At 38.3% G+C, this 16,935-nt stretch overlaps 1 protein-coding gene across 2 annotated transcripts in view; it reads right to left on the reverse strand.

The window, feature by feature from the left end:
• LOC110156286 (kinase suppressor of Ras 1-like) overlaps positions 1-16,089 on the reverse strand; it is a 79,336-nt gene extending 63,247 nt beyond the window's left edge. Inside the window, exons 1-2 of one of the 2 annotated variants that reach the window (XM_055166793.1) lie at positions 15,710-16,089; positions 2,203-2,275 (exon numbers count right to left, since the gene is read on the reverse strand). The gene's annotated coding sequence lies outside the window, so the exon portion shown is untranslated. Of the gene's footprint in view, positions 1-48; positions 186-2,202; positions 2,276-15,709 lie in introns of those variants that run through there. The other variant, XM_055166794.1, reaches the window with a different exon arrangement.
• Between the last annotated feature and the right edge of the window lie 846 nt (positions 16,090-16,935).

Raw genomic sequence — 16,935 nt, forward strand, 5'->3', positions numbered from 1 at the left:
TACCAAAAGTACTTGCCATTTAATAAGAAAACAAGAACTTTACTATACCTCATTGAAGAAGTCCTATTACTTCCAATCCAAAATCCAAGTTAGTTCTGTAGCCCAATGTTTACTACTACTACTGCTAGTGCTAGTGCGTATAGAGCAGTAGTCGGCTGAGTGCAGTACTGGGAGGCGGAGTGGAGTATTTTGGTATGTCCCACAGTGAGATGGGCGGTGTAAATATAGACAGAGCCCAGAGCAGCTGACTCCACACATTTCTGGTTTAAAGGATGAGCGCCTGAACACCGAAACTCCAAAACACTATCAGCAACAGGAAAAGTTAAAGGACAAATATGACAGCTTTTTGTTTCTGTGATTCTGACTTGGTTTGGTGGGAGAGTACCTGTGGTCAATATTTACAAAAAGTTCTATATAGGAAGTAGCACTGAAAACGTAGTAGACAATGTACACAATTTATTCTCAAGAACGGACTTTTTCTGACTTCTGAGTTTAAACCTTCATTTAACTAAATAAAGGTTCTGTCATTTACTTCCATTGATACTTTGTCTGGGGGTGTTCTACATGTATAACTCTGGTGGAATGTGCAGCAGTTGCCATGGTGACACATTACACACTGTCAAAAAAAAAAAGTCCATAAGACCGTATGAAAACAAAAAAGGATTTAAAGAGCACATTTTCAGGAGCCTGAGATCAGTGCGAGCGTTCATGGTCCTGTTTAGGAGTTTGATTTTCAATCAGACGGTGAGAGACACTAACTGAACAACTGTTGGCTAATGCTAGTGAGCTTGGAACTGGTTTATCAGCACAAATCAGATCAGCTGTTGTAGCTCCAACTAAATCAGATCTTTATGGAGATTGTTAAAACAAAGCTCAGATTAAAGTCTAACTTGAGCAACAGAGCTTCAGACAGAGCAGTGCCTCCAGTTAGCTTCACGCCTCTAGGAAATGCAGTTGGCATCAGCTGCAAAGTATCAATATTTAAAATGGGCATATTTACACTGTCAAAATACAACTTCACTTATGTATATGTGGATGTTTTGACAGGATTTACTATATGGTTTTAAAGTGAAAATGACTAAACTGTATGTTTAGAAAACAGATCACATGTGTGTGGGGTCGTCTGTTGCTAAGGCTAAGTCAGTATATGGTCAAAGTCTGATCTCATCAGGTCTCAGAACCTCAGAGGTCAGGTCTGGTCAGGATTTAGATGGGAGACACTGGGAAAATAAGGTGCCACAGGGAGGTGCCAGTCACAAAAACTCAGGCAAGACACTTCACCCACATTGTCTAGTATGAAAGTGGAGTGTGTGTGAGTGATGGTGGAGGTAGGAGGGACCGATGGCGCAGTTTGGGAGGCTCACTTCTGTCAGTCTGCCCTAGGGCTACAATAATGGCTTACCACCACCGAGTGTGGAGAATGAATAATGCTCTGAAATGCGTGTATCATTTGTTCATTCGTTTTTCAATATAAAACCAAAAATAAGAAAACAAAAAAACAACAGTTTTCTTTGTTATTTGTCTCCAAAACCAAAATTTAAAAAAATGGATAACGATTTGCTTTTTCAGTTTTCGATTTTGTGTTTAAATTTAAAAACAGATAATGGCCGTTTCCCATTTACGTGACTTCCGTGACTGCGATGCCGGATTTTTGCACTGCGTACGGACTGAACTAGGACTGATTCAGGTCCGAGACCAGACCGGGACCAGGGCAGACTTTGTTTTCTTATTTTTGGTTTTATATTGAAAAATGAATGAATGAATGATACACGGATCACTCTGTAAAGCACTTTGGGTGTCTTGAAATTCACTATATAAAGGCAATGATTAATTAATTAATTTGTACTGTGCCTTTAAGAGTTTTAATATAGTTTTAAGCAGATAAACAGATCTCTTGAAAGAGAATGCCCAAGTCATTTTTTGTCAGTCTCAAGTAAGGATTATTCCACTTAGTCACACTTCCAGTCTGAACTGGTTTTCACAGTGACTTACTGTGTAAGTAAACTAAATACTTTTCATTAAATCATATCAACCATTTTCTCTAAACCACATATTAAAGATGATTGTCCAGCACATGGTCTGAGCTCCAGTTTATTATAAAACAAAAACAAAAAGTTAACTAATGATTATTAGATGGTATTAAGTAAGGATTATTCCACTTAGTCACACTTCCAGTCTGAACTGGTTTTCACAGTGACTTACTGTATATTCTGTTGTGCTGTTGACATTGGCTCAGATCAGGGCTGTTTCTGCTGCTGTAGTGGAAGAACGTCACCTGTAGGGGGAGACAAAACATCACACTAGTGTCAAAGGGTGACCATGGTTTAGTCATGGATGAGGCCAGGTATTTCTTTAATCAAACAAAAAGCCTGATAAATGAGTAATATTATAAGACCTTTATGCAAATTGTTACGCTAGTTTTTCTTTTGTTCTAATGTCGTTTTCTTATCACAAATATAGAGTTGTGTTTTGTTTCATTCGCACAAGTTCAACACACAAACCCTGTCTATACCCTGTTCATGTGGTGATAAAGTGCTCCACTGTGTTTTTAAACTCCACACGGCTTCACTAGAATCATTTGGATCATTTCAGCCCTGCAACTGACAATCTCTACTGAAGTTAAAAGTTAGATGTTCACTTGGAAACTACCACTCCGTGACATCACAAGGCGGAACAGAGCATTTTGAGCTTTGGAGACGTAGACAGACTAATAATAAATTCAGTGCTCTGCCTGGAATGTTCCACAGTGTGACATTAAACAGCTCTACTTTACATTTATTCATGTACAGGTAGTTTTAGAGCTCAAAAATACCTAGAAAAACAGACATTCTGCCTGTAAGCAGGGTCGCCTCTCCACAGATCTGACCTGTAACCTGGTCCAGTTTGGTCTCCATGGTGATAGAAAGGTTTAAACCATTATAAGGTTAGGTTAATACCATGAAAAACTGCAGACAAAGCAATAACATCTCCATGGAGAAAAGTGTTTGATGGACGCTCCACCAGAAAAGTTACACAACGCACCTTCAAAGCACCAAATACTAGAACTGTCGAGAAACACAAGTGTAATGCGCACCACAGTTTGAGAACCGTGCCCTGACACACACACACACACACACAGTATAGTTTTACATTAAAGATAACAGCGGTGGTGTATCAGAGCTTGGATCAGATCTGTTAAAGCGAGAGTCACGTTTCCACAACAGTTACACCAAACATTCTATCATTTCTACTCAGTTTGGTGCGATAATACCTGTTGTAAAGATAAATTATTCTTATAAACCAATTCAAGAAGCAGTTTGTGAGGAAAAGCTGAACAATAAGTTGAAAATGAAAAGTAGAGAGTTCTATTTTAGAGCGTCACAGCGATGGGAGAATTCTATCCAAAAGTTTGACACAGTTTCCACTTACAAAACACATTTTTCTGATACTTTACACAATATTTCAACAAAATAAATGTGTTTTCTTACAATGGTATTTGTATTTTCACAAACAGAACTTTGAATACGTTAGCTTTTCCTTTTAAAAATGCCTTGACAAGACTTTGGTTCTGTCATAAACCAAAGAACTAAAATTTCAAAGTGCTCAATAGCATAATTTCTTCACACTGTCTGTGCTGAAATGAAGCAAAGGATCATGGTCTACGTAGTTCCCTCTGCTTTTTTTAGTTGATGCTGCAAGAATTTAAGAAAAGAGACAATATTTCCGTTATTGTTACATCAGTATAAAATAATCGTGCTTGATAGATAACAGTTATGTATTCCCTAGTGTGAGGTCATGATTTTCAAACAAGTAAAAAAAAAACTATAATTTTTGTTTGTAAAATCTTAAATTTAATGACAGGGCTGCACAATTTTGTAAAAAGAAAGAAAAAAGATCGTAATATTTGAATTATATTTGAGATAAACGTTTAAACAGTATGATTTCATGAACACACTAAACAACTCCAGGAGTGTTCACGTTTGAGAGAAGGTTCAACTATGAACTCAAAGTACAAGTACAAAAGAATTCGATGCATTTCAGGACAGCAGGTAAAACAAGAGAAGTCACTACAACTACAAAATAAACTAAAAGATGCCTCACACTACAGGAAAATTTGACCGATTTTGGCTGTGATCAGTGTGACTCTGAGCTGCTCTGTCAGATCGTAACCACCAAACATCAGTAACGCTTCGGTAACAGCCAATAAAACAAAACGTCAGGGGTAGAGGAGTGATGGACACGCAGATGCAAGATACAAGCTCAGGAAACAGCAAAAATAATGAGAAGACTTTAAAGTGCAGCATCTCATCCACATTATCCATAGAAATTGTCCTCCGCACATAATGACATCCAGTCCATAAAACCGCGCTGTGAATCCAGTTTGTGTCGTTCTTTAAAAGTAAAAAGGTGAGAGTAGTTCCTCACGTGTGTATGTTTACATCCACACAGCGCACGGATTGAAGTAAAGCTGCAAATTAGTGATAGTGACTCTACTTCCTGTGGACTTTATCGCCAATCTTTTATGCTTTAAAAATCATGTATCTGAAGTATTGCACCACATTTCACAAATAATAATCACACAGTTTTCACTTTGACTTACTACAAGTGCAGAGCTCTGATCTTTGAACATTTAAAGAGTCTCAGAGGGACCGGTTTTACAGGACAGGAAACGGCAGACGTGAGGCACGTTCACAACTTTATAACCTGTGATCTGTAGACTGCAGTCTTTGCAATCAGAGATTTTAAGCTTCATAAGATTCTCCTTGCGCCTGTGGTGAGCACTTATTGATGCTTGTTTAGATTTCACCCTTCTATGTTGCGTTTAGGCCTCGTTCAGGTAATCGATAAATCAATTCATCGCACAATAATGGAAGTCAGTAAAAAATGGAAATCAGTTAAAAAAAATCTAATAAATTTAAGGGCAATTTTGTTTTCTTTTGAGACTTTGTAATCCATTTATTTATTGTTTTGGTTCAGTTTGGTTCAACAATGGTTTATTCAAGTGCAATTTTGTTAACAAGCCTTGGATGTGAGCCAGACTACATTAGGCTATTATTATGTGAACAAGTCTATTTTATTTAGGCCTGTTGTTTTTGATTGTCTTGCAGTTCCTGTGTTAAATGTTCCTTTAGAAAGTCATGGTTATTGATCTTTGAAAGGGCGTATTTGCATTTTTATTCCATTGGCATTATATTAGTTGAAAATGGTCTCAAAATCTTTCTCTTAAAATGTCTTACTCCAAAGAACTCAGATTTAAAAGTGTTAGAACTGTTATTTCTTCATGTAGTGTGCACTGAAATGGAACAAAGGATCATGGTCTATATAGTTCCCTCTGTTTTTTTTTTTAGGTATTGTCAGACCAAAACTCTTAATTTAAGCAAAGAGACTTGTAATTCGATATATTGTGATGGTTCACGATATTATTGTGAGACCTTTTGATGATACAATATCTTGACATTTGGGTTATAGTTACATCCCTATTGTAAAATGTCACGAAAATGAATCTGGGACAAAGTTACAAATATTTTCTGTGCTTCAAAAAGATTTCAGTTTCGGGTTATGGACGTCTAAACTACACTGTGAATAAACTTTATACATAATTATAGCCCACATTGAGAAAGTGTGTGTGCGCCCTAGTTTTCAGTGGTACCAGCGATACTTTTCCTGTTTTTATACTCCCTGGATGAGTCAAAACAGAATAATAAAGGTCATATATTCCTTTAGATTAGCCTGAGACAAAGTTGTGCGTGTCCTTCAAATGCAGGCGAAGGTTCCGTGGTGTTTAAGTACTTTTTCTAAAATAGTAATAGGCTGTGAGAGGCTGCGCACAGTTCCCTTTTAATCAGAGCTATAGTTGTACACAGCACTCAGCCCTACTCTAAATGAAGTGTTGATTTTTTTTTTTTAAAGGGCCCATGTTATGCTATTTTCTGATCTCTGTTATAAAGTAATTTCCTCATCAAAAACATAGGCCTACCTGGAGTTCTCTTTTGCTTCATTCACACATGTTCAACACACAAACCTGCATATTTAGGCTCAGTTCTTGTCTCTAAAAACACAGTGGAGCGTGGAGTGTTTTGTGTTTAACTCCATACACCTTCCCAAGAATGATTTGGAGTGTTCGAATTGTCCATTTCTACTGAACAAAAGGTAAACGGTAGCTGTTAGTTCTATCTTGCGATTTCATGCAATAATACTTTTTGAATTGACATTTTGAGCTTTGGATATATAGACAGACTAATAATAGTTACTCAAATAAAACACTGTGTATGTTTTTTAGGTTTATGTATGTATGCGTGTATATGCGTGTATGCGTGTATGTATGCGTGTGTGTATGTATGTAAATGGTAAATGTCACATTTTTCTATAGCGCTTTTCCACCTTCAAGGCACTCAAAGCGCTTTACAACAAGGAACCACTCACCCATTCACACACACACTGTGGGCAAGGTGGGTTAAGTGTCTTGCCCAAGGACACAACGAGAGCATTCATCTGTGGGAGCTGGAATCACACCAGCCAACCTGTGGGTGAGTGGATCTGACCGCTCAACCTGTGATGTCTTATGTCGAGAGCTGGATTCGAACCACCAACCTTCATATCAGTGGGCGAATGCTCTACTAACTGAGCTACTAAAATGTATGTATTTGTGTACGTGTGTGTGTGTATGTACATATGTATGTATGTAAGTATGCATGTATGTATGTGTGTACGTGTGTGTATGTACGTATGTACGAATGTATGCATGTACGTATGTATGTACGTATGTATGTACGTACGTATGTATGTATGTATGTATGTGTGTATTTATGCAATGCATATGACAGGTAAGCACTCGAAAAGTGTTAGAAAAAAAAAAAAAAAAAAACGTGTTAACCACATGAACCTTCATCCTCCTCGTCTTGAACACCAGGTTCCAAATATGTTCATGTACATATGCTTGTTCTTTGTTACTGGTGTACCTTGCTCAAACAAATAAAATGAATTCATTGGGGGGGAAAAAAAAAAAAAAAGTTAAATAGGCTTACAGAAGTCTAATTTCCATTTTGAAACCCATTCAAAGTGTGCAGCTCTGCTGTTGTCATAGATGGCCACAGTGCTGTGTTGGAGTGGATATTACAGCCAGTATTGTTGTGGGAAAAAGAGAAGCAGACTGAGCACAGCAGGTGTTGGACCACAAGGGGCTTTCCTCTCTCTACACTCCAGGAAACACAAGTGCACAAAGCTCCACGTCTCAAACACAGCCTCCCACACGCACCAAACTTCCGAACTCGAACCGGGGCTCACAGGCTTGGCTTAAGGACAAGGGTATAAAGCAGTAGTAGTAGTTGGAGTAGTAGAAGTAGAGTCGGGTTGGCCGGTTTACAGGCGTCACAATGTGCAGTAGTTTTGTAAGCAGGATGGATGCTGATTGTGTTACGATAGCTCTCTGAAGGGGGAGTGAGCAAGGGGAGGGAGGGCTCAGAGGTTAAAAAACTGTTAAGCTTGTGAATAGATTGCATTTGGCGAATATAGCATTTTCAAAACAATAAAAGGCAACATTATGGTGATCCAAATATGATAAACACTCCATAGAAGCAAAATACTCAAGAAATATTACTGTAATCCATTAGAAAATGCAAGAACATGCAAAAAAAATCTAAATATTGTGAGGTTTGGGAGTAAGTACAGCACAAAAAGTGAATGACAGTGAAAGTACACAGTCTTTTTCTTTTTTTTTTTTTTTTTTGCAGCCTATTACAGTATACTTTGTTATAGATGATATGTGATTTTGCATATCTCCAACAACATCACTTTTAATCAAATATTCCACTTAAAAAGGAAAAAGCGAGTAAAAGATCTCTGGAAAGGCAAGCTCGCACTGTCCAAATGCATGATGTCAGCACCCAAAACTGAAAAAAGGCCGTATAAGTTTAAGTTTAAGTTTAATACTGTACTGTGGTAGCCTGATTCATCAGACAGTTTCACTTCAAGGAAACCATCTGACCTTGCAGCATTAGGATTAGTTCGCTCCATGGTAGGTGGGTATTCTGATTCCTGACCTAGTCACTGGGGAGAAATTGAATTGAGCGGAGGCATTAGGTGGTGTCAAACTGGCTAGTACAAAGCACACCAATAATATCTCCATGGAGAAGACCAGGTGTCTGAATCTTGATTAGAAAGCTTACATCCATGAGGCAGGTTCCATTAGCGTTTCTTAGGTCACATAGAGCACATAAAAGTGAAAAAAATGCATAGCACACTAAGAGGCTAATGTCCAAAATCTTTTTTTAGTTTTAAATAACATTTTGACAAAAAGCCTTTGTCAGATCATTTTAATTAGGGTTAAGGTTGTACCACAGTATACACAGTGGTTCTCAGGTTTTTGTAAACGATCTTTTGCCAAAACATAATTTAAAATTTAAAAAAGCTTTTGGACAGTGCTGTTCTTTGCATTTGCACCTCTACAAGAACTTTGCTGAGCCAAAGATGTTCATTGTATTCTTATGTACTTCCACTTCTTAGGTTCTTTTTAAAGACAATACAGTAAAGTGTATTTACTTTGTTGACATGTTTGGGCTGCTAGCTGCCCACCATCTTCAGAACTGTCACTGGTGTTGGTGGTGACGTGTCGTACAGCAGCCGAAACATGTCAACAAAGTAAATACACTTTACTGTATTGTCTTTAAAAAGAACCTAAGAAGTGGAAGTACATAAGAATACAATACAAGAACCCAACAAGTGAAACTCTGGTGTGTGTTTTCTATTCCATTCAATTCATAGAGCGCATATACAAGTTTTACAGATACAAAGAAAGTTGAACTATACCAAAACTACAATTTTCCAATACTCTCTCCTCTACCTCCAACCAAGAAGAACACCTGGAATGCCATGAAGAAACGTGACATTCTTAAACATGAGAGAGTCTCATGAGTCAGTTTCATCAGTTTCATGAGTCAACAGTGAGTGTCACCACAAACAGAACATCTGAGGTTCACCGATACATGAACCATCAAAACATCTGCTAAGAAGACGACTTTGTTTAAGCTGCACAATGTAACCGCTCAGCCAGCTTCTTGTCTCCATGGAGATGTTATTGCTTCCATGGAGACAAGAATGTGATGGATTTCACTCCAGAAAGGTTCATAGTGGAGCTTTAAAAGATACCACACTTCTTTTTGAATTGTCTATCAGTGACTTGTCTCTCTACTGCCCCTGTCCTCCTCCCCTCTGCTCTCTCTCTCCTTTCCTCTCTCATCTCTCTCTATTTCTCTTCCCTCTCTTCTCCCATACTCATGCCTGTCTCTCTCTCTCTCTTCTCTCTCCTTTCTCCTTCATCACTCCCTCCCCTCTCTACCTCTCTCTTCTCTCCTTCCTTTCCTCACTCTTCCCTTTCACTCCCCCTCTCTTTCCTTTTCGCTCCCCTTTCTTTCTCATCTTTCTCTCTGCCCTCTCTTCTCTCTCCACCTCTCTTTTTCTCTCCCCCTCTCCTTTCCTCTCTCATCTCCCTCTATTTCTCTCTCCCCTCTCTTCTCTCGTACCCCATTCTCTCTCCCTCTTCTGTCTCTCTCTCTCTCTCCTTTCTCCACTCTCCCCTCTCTAGCTCTCTCTTCATCCCTCTCCTTCATCACTCTCTACCTTCCCTCTTTCCTTCCTTTCCTCAGTCTCCCCTCTCTCACTCTCCCTTTTCCCCTTCTCATTCCTCTCTCGCTCTCCTCTTTCTTTCTCTCAGCTGTCTCTTCTCTCTCCTTCTCTCCATCCCTTTCCCTCCCTCTCACCTCTCTCTATTTCTCTCCCCTCTTCTCTCATACTCACCCTTCTCCCCATTCTCTCTCCCTCTTCTTTTCCTCACTCTTCCCTCTATATCTTTCTCTTTCCTCTTCTCTCCTCTCTCTCTTCCTCCCCTCTTTTCCTCACTCTCTCTCTCTCTCTCCCTCCTCTCTCTCCCCTCTCCATCTTCCTCTTCACATTCCCTCTTTTCCTTACACTCCTCTCTCTCTTTCATCTTTCTCTTCCCTCGTTTCTTTCCCCCTCTCCCCTCTATCTCTTACCCCTTCTTCCCTCTCTCATCTCTCTCTATTTTTCTCTTCCCTCTCCTCTCTCATACTCATCCTTCTCTCTCCCCCCATTCTTTACCCCTCTTCCTTTCCTCACACTTCCCTCTCTCCTCTCTCTCCTCTTCTTTCCTCACTCTTCTCTCTCTTTCCCTCCTCTCATCTCTCTCCTTCATCACTCTGTTTCTTCTGTCTCCGTCTCTCTGAACAGGATTCTCAAAGTCCAGGAGAAAAACAAACTAAATATAAACTCCCTGAAAAAACAGAGGGAAAGAAAGAGCAGTAAACAACAGAGACGTTACCATGGCGACATACATCAACAACAGGTCTGCGAAAAGAACACATCTATTACTTAAACTATATATTTGAACGTACTTTAGTTTTAGTAACAACACAAAAGCCCGTCTGCTCGCCTCCACACAAATGTCATCGTTTTGCCAAGAAAGTTCCGCTTTTCAAGAAACCAAACAAGGGAACGGCACCATGTTACAGGCCAGATCTCTGGAGAGGCAATGCCACATTTTTAAAGTATTGTCTTTAAGGATAAAAACATATGTAACTGAAAAAAATGCAAGGAAAGTTGAAGTTTAATGTCACACTGTGGAACATGCCAAGCAAAGCAAAGCAAAAACATCTCCAAGGAAACAAGCAGGAACCAGAAACTGCACCAGGTTCCATTTGTTCCCAAGGGCCAAAAATATGACGCTATTTTCTATAATTTTCTCTAGAGCTGCTCGATTATGGAAAAAAATCATAATCACGAATATTTTGGTCAATATCGAAATCACGATTATTCAAACGATTATTTTTATTTATTATTTCTCTCTCTCAAAAAAAACACTTTGTTGATAATTTACACCAAACTTTCAAACTGAAAATAAATTAAGGCTACAAATATGAAACTTAGAGCAGTTTTGTGATGTATAAAACATAAAATGAATAAAATAAACTTTGAACATGAAATAAGGCAGAAAAACATAAATATGTCCAAAATACACTCTATATACAGCTCTTCTACAATGTCTAGATTTAAAAATAAAATAAATATACTTATTTATATAAAAAATATCCCAAAAAAAACTTTGTTAAGCTTTAATCGTTTCAACTCGATTATGAGTTTGGAAATCGTTTGACACACAAAGTGAAATTGTGATCAAAATTCAATTAATAGCACAGATTTCCTCGTCACACACAGACCTGGAGTTGTGTTTTGTTTCATTCACATGTTTAACACACAAACCCGGCACATTCAGCTCTTTTTTGAAACTGAAAACACTCTGTTCCACCTTGTGATGTCATGTGGTGATACAGGAAGTGCTCCACTCTGTTTTTAAACTCCAAACACCTTCACTAGAATTAGGGATGGGCATGATTAGTCGATTAATCGATAATTGATCATTAAGAATTTCATCGATTACGTTAATTTTAATCAACAAACCGAATGTAGGTTGCTGTGCGTAGCCTGACCAAACATGGGTCTGTACATGTGTCTCTGCATCAGAAGGAGCGAGTCGGTCAGTCTGCAATGTACCGAAGCACAAATGTGTATTTAACGATGACTTGTACAAGAAATTCCACGCTTCCCGTTGCGTTCGGGACAAGTGCGAGGCCATGTGCACAGTGTATAAAGCAGCACATATGTTTCATGTCCAGTGGGAAAAAGTTTTGCCAGGTGAGAGTAGCACAATGTCGATGACGAGTCCCCACCTCCCTCCCCCGTACGGTGTCCTGGTTTTGACAAATGCAAATATGGTCACACTAACCTGTATTCCACTGAGTCGTGTCTTTTATTCCGACAGAAATTGAACCGCATCAGTGCACAAGAGATGTAGTTTTATCTTCGCTTAGTTTATGCAAATTAGTGATGTGGTTTTAAGTTTTGTTTCTGTGAGAGTTGCGCAAAACTGAATTAAACACATTATAATGTCAAACGGATTGATGTGGCTCTAGAGTGGTTACGGTTTATATGTCGTAAAGTTGAATTTATTTCTGCAGATTAGTGCAGATAGTAATAATAATGATGATCATTTTAATATAAAAATGTTAATGATTAATCGATAATCGATCGATTAAGAAAATTTCATCGAATGCCCATCCCTAACTAGAATCATTTGGATCAAACACCGGCTCGAGCGTCCCCCTGGTTTAAAAGTCCTGGCTTGAGCGTCCCATTCACAACCCCCCCATTTCCTTCTGGTGCCCCCTTCTCTTGGCGGCACACTGGTACCTGCTGTGTCCGGGTGAGGGGGGACATTCTCTCCGGCCTTTAGTATGTGATGTATAGAGTTAGAAAATCAGCTTCTATATCATAAGAAAATGAAATGCGAATGTACAAGACCAAATGTCAGTCCTTGTTTATGCCATTTTATCGATCTTCCTGAAGCGGCACACTTTTTATCACAAAGTAATACCAATATAATCCTCATTTTCTCGCAGAGGTTCACTATATAATCATATTTTAAATCATTTTTTCTTGATCCCCATGTCCTATAGCATCTGTAACTGTTGATTTAGGAAGAAATAGGGCTGGGCGATATGGATCAAAAAATATATCTCGATATATTTTGCTATATCTCGATATACGATATATATCTCGATATATGTTCAAGAAAAAATAACCCCCTAAAACTGAAAACTGCAAAAACAAATCTGCCAAATTCCACAAGGTCTTTTTTTTTAATTGAAGTGTAAGAGGTCGACAGTTCATATAGGAACATTTAAGATTACAAAAAACCCTAATTACATAAATAATAATTTAACTGTAAAATAAAAGAAATAATACATATTTCCTTCTTTTCATTCATAAATAAAACAACTCAACACAAGCTCATCTTTGCATTAACTCTGTTATCCAAACCAGAACCATAACCATGAGCTCATTTAGCAGAGGAAGCTCGGGATATTCCTTATTTTAATAGATCCATATCCAGCAGTAAGGAGCTCTGAGGTTTAATCCCACAATCCACTGCAGATCAAACCCAACGTTTCCAAATACTATTGTACAAGTGACACTGCAGCAGATTATTAATTAAAATATTCTGCATAAATAAACTTTACATTGTTAAACTTTACAAGATATAAAGGATAACGACTCTAGAGCCACATCAGCCCGTTTGAGATAATAATGTGTTTAATGCAGTTTTGCGCACATGTGTTTACATTTTACAGAAACGAAACTTAAGCGCATGGCTCATTTGCATAAACAACGCACTTCTCATGCAGCTCAGCTCGTTTAGCTTCTTTCGGGCTAAAGGACGCGACTCGGTGGAATATGAGGATGTGCTGCTGATGGTTTTGTCTGTAAATGATGGAAAAGGTTCGTGGTGCTTGAAGCTTTTCACTGGCACCAACTTTCGGCGTTCAGGGCGATAGTGAGGAGTGAAGGAGACACGAGCGAACAAAATCAGGGAGGCGGGAGCGCGCGGAGGTGACGAGAGAGAAGACAAACAAGCGAAGCGGCGAAATCAGAATTGAATATAAGCATTATATCGATATATACGATATGTCAGAATTCATATCGAGTTTAAAAACTATCTCGATATATTTAAAATATCGATATATCGCCCACCCCTAGGAAGAAATATGAATTATTTCCCTACCTGCTGCCATGAACATAATTTGTCAGCAGCGCAACACAAGAAAATTTAGAAAGCTAGTGTGTGTTTGAGACCACATCATTTTTTTGCATGCAAACGTAAATGTGTAATTAAGAGAATATATACGTATAAATGAAAAAAACACAAAATACAATTCAGGGGAACTTTCCACTTTCCAGCTGATTTCCTTTGGATCATTTCAGCCCTGGAATTCAACAATCTCTCCTGAACTAAAGGTAAAAGCTATCACTTCATGACATCACAAGGTGGAACAGAGCATTTTGAGCTTTGGAAATGTACACAGACTAATAATCAGTGTTGGGAAGGTGACTTTTAAAATGTATTCCCCTACAGATTACAGATTACATACCCCAAAATGTAGTTTGTAACGGAATCCATTAAAATACTTAAAGTGAGTAACGTAATCTGAATACTTTGGATTACTTGATATTGTCATGTTTTATAAAACTACATGAATGTAACAACCACATCCTGAAAATTCTTGTTTGTTCTCTTCAAATTGGCCCTGGTTGAGTCCTGGTTTTAGTCCTGGTTTAGTCCTGGTTTAGACCTCGTTTTAGTCCTGCTTTTAGTCCTGGGTTTAGTCCTGGTTTAGACCTCGTTTTAGTCCTGGTTTTAGTCCTGGTTTAGACCTTGTTGTTTCAGTCCTGGTTTAGTCCTGGTTTTAGTCCTGGTTTTAGTCCTGGTTTTAGTCCTGGTTTTAGTCCTGGTTTTAGTCCTGGTTTAGTCCTGGTTTAGACCTCATTTTAGTCCTGGTTTTAGACCTGGTTTTAGACCTGGTTTAGACCTGGTTTAGACCAGGTTTAGTCCTGGTTTAGTCCCGGTTTAGTCCCGGTTTAGTCCTCGTTTTAGTCCTGTTTTAGTCCTGGGTTAGACCTGGGTTAGACCTGGGTTAGTCCTGGTTTTAGTCCTGGTTTTAGTCCTGGTTTAGACTTGGTTTTAGTCCTGGTTTTAGTCCTGGTTTTAGTCCTGGTTTTAGTCCTGGTTTTAGTCCTGGTTTTAGTCCTGGTTTAGCCCAAAATGTGAAAACAGGAAAATATGTAATCCATTTATTTCAACAAAGTAACTGTAATCCAATTACCACTCACTGAAACAGTAACTGTAACTGAATATGAACTCATGATTTGTAGTCTGATTACGTTATTCTGGTACATGTAATCTGTTACTTCCCAACACTGCCAATAATAAAGAGTTACTCAAAGATGTGAATGAAACAAAACACATGTCCAGGTCTGTATTTGAGTTTTTGAGAAGGAAACAACTTTATAACATGACTTAATGCTCAATTTTTGCAATATAAATAATGAAAAATAATGAAAAACTTTTAACTAAGCCAATATGAAGCAAAGTTGTTCCTTGAGTGTCAAAATAATAACTTAGAAATAGCAGTAGTAGCAGTAGTAGTTAGGGGCATGCAAAAATATCAGAATATTGATATATCGTATCATTTAATGTGATGATACAGTATGGATATCGTGGGCTACTGTATCGATATTTCACCAAGAGTATTTTTAGGTGTGTTTTGCTAAATTATTTTGTTACAGTGCTACAGTTTTGTTGCTTGTGGAGTGAAAGGAAACTCATTTATGCAACACATTTGATATTTTTACTGTTTTGAGGATTAAAATGTTTGTGTTTCATATGAACTTTTCACAAGTGATTTAACAAAGCCTTTTAGTATCAGAGCCACGATTTAGCCTTTATTTTTTATTGAACCATATCGAATCAATTTGAAATATATCATATTGAATCGAAAGTGCACTGTATCGAGATATGTATCGTATCGTGGGCTGTGTATCGAGGTATGTATCGTATCGGCAACTTCTTAATGATACCCAGCCCTAGTAGTAGTAGTAGTATTAGGCCTAGTAGTTGCAGTAGTTTTAGTAGCAATAGTAGAAGTAGACCGTTGAAAATAGCGGTCTATGTCTAATATAAATAAAAATACATACAAAAATATTAAGAGTCGCACTTTTTCCATACAAAAGCCTAAATTATTTGGGTTATAAATAGTTTGAGGTGTATATATTTTGCAGTGTGTGTGCCCGTAGTGAGAGCAGAGAGACGCGCGCGCCACCTCACCTGTCCCCTCCACGCTGTCCCCCTCCTCCCGGGCTTTTCTCGGGGCTCGACTCGGTCCTTCTCCCGGTGCTTCTCCCGGTGCTTCTCCCGGGGTTTCTCTCACTCCTTTAGGCGTACAGAGCGCTTCTTCCCCCGGGTCTGAGCGGTGTACTTCAGGTGACTCGGTTTCCTCTGCTCGGGGTCTAAGCGCAGGTTTCCGCGTCGCGTTTGAAGCTCGAGTGAAGCCGCAGCGGAGACGCTCTCACCGGGGGTTGCCAGGTTTGAGTCGAGGTTTTCATCTTAAAACAAACTCAAGACACCATAAAATACAGAATAATACATCACGTTTACAGATGCTTTAAATAAATACATATATATAACGATTGTCGATAGGCTTGAAATGTTGGATACCTGTTTGTACAGCTAAATCTATGTATGTTTTGGGCTCGTTTTCAGGAGTGAATTTGACTTTTCACCAAAGTTTGTAGCCCACTGTAGGTCTAATGTTTAGTAGCCTCTTACGCCCCCTGGTGGTCAGGAATTGTAAGCCGTGCATTATATTTTGTGATTGCTTACTTTCCTTTTCTTTTTGTATTTTGTTTTAGTTTTAAGTCTCCATTTATAAACTCTCTTAATCCGTATTCATCCACAAGGTAAATTATTATGTAGACTATTGTGTCAAATTACAGTATAATAAAAACGAGCAAAGAATATAAACACGGGAAACTGCCTAAAATTCTAAATAAGCAGCAAAAACAGTAAGAGACTTGTGTCAAATATGTAACAGTTATACAATTTGTTTAAGTAAAAGCCTTAAAAATTTAGTATGCCTTATTTTAATTATATAGGCCTATAGCTAATAATGATTATTAAGAAAAAAGTAAAAGTAACAGAGCAAATCAGTCAGTTTTATTGCCATAATCAACAAAATTGACAAACAGGCCTGTAAACGATGATGAAAATATAAAAATAAGGGCATTAATTGAAATAAGGTAATAAAAAAAGACGTTGATTTACAAATACAAAATGTACAGTAGGGCAGAACAGTGCAAAAGGGTTAATTGCTGCAGTTTAAAATGACAGTGACAGGTGTTATGGAGTGACAGGTGCTGCCGACAGACAGGTGTTGTAGAGTTAAAGGCTGGTTTATAGTTCTGTGCCAAATCGCATATGAAAACAATCTGTGCTGTGTTTGTGTGTACGTGCACCTCGGCCAGAAAGTTTTTTGTTTGTTTTTTTATTACACA

Source organism: Boleophthalmus pectinirostris, unplaced genomic scaffold (assembly GCF_026225935.1).
Source record: "Boleophthalmus pectinirostris isolate CB_2022bp ecotype Guang Dong unplaced genomic scaffold, ASM2622593v1 HiC_scaffold_9, whole genome shotgun sequence".
Taxonomy (NCBI): Eukaryota; Metazoa; Chordata; class Actinopteri; order Gobiiformes; family Gobiidae; genus Boleophthalmus; species Boleophthalmus pectinirostris.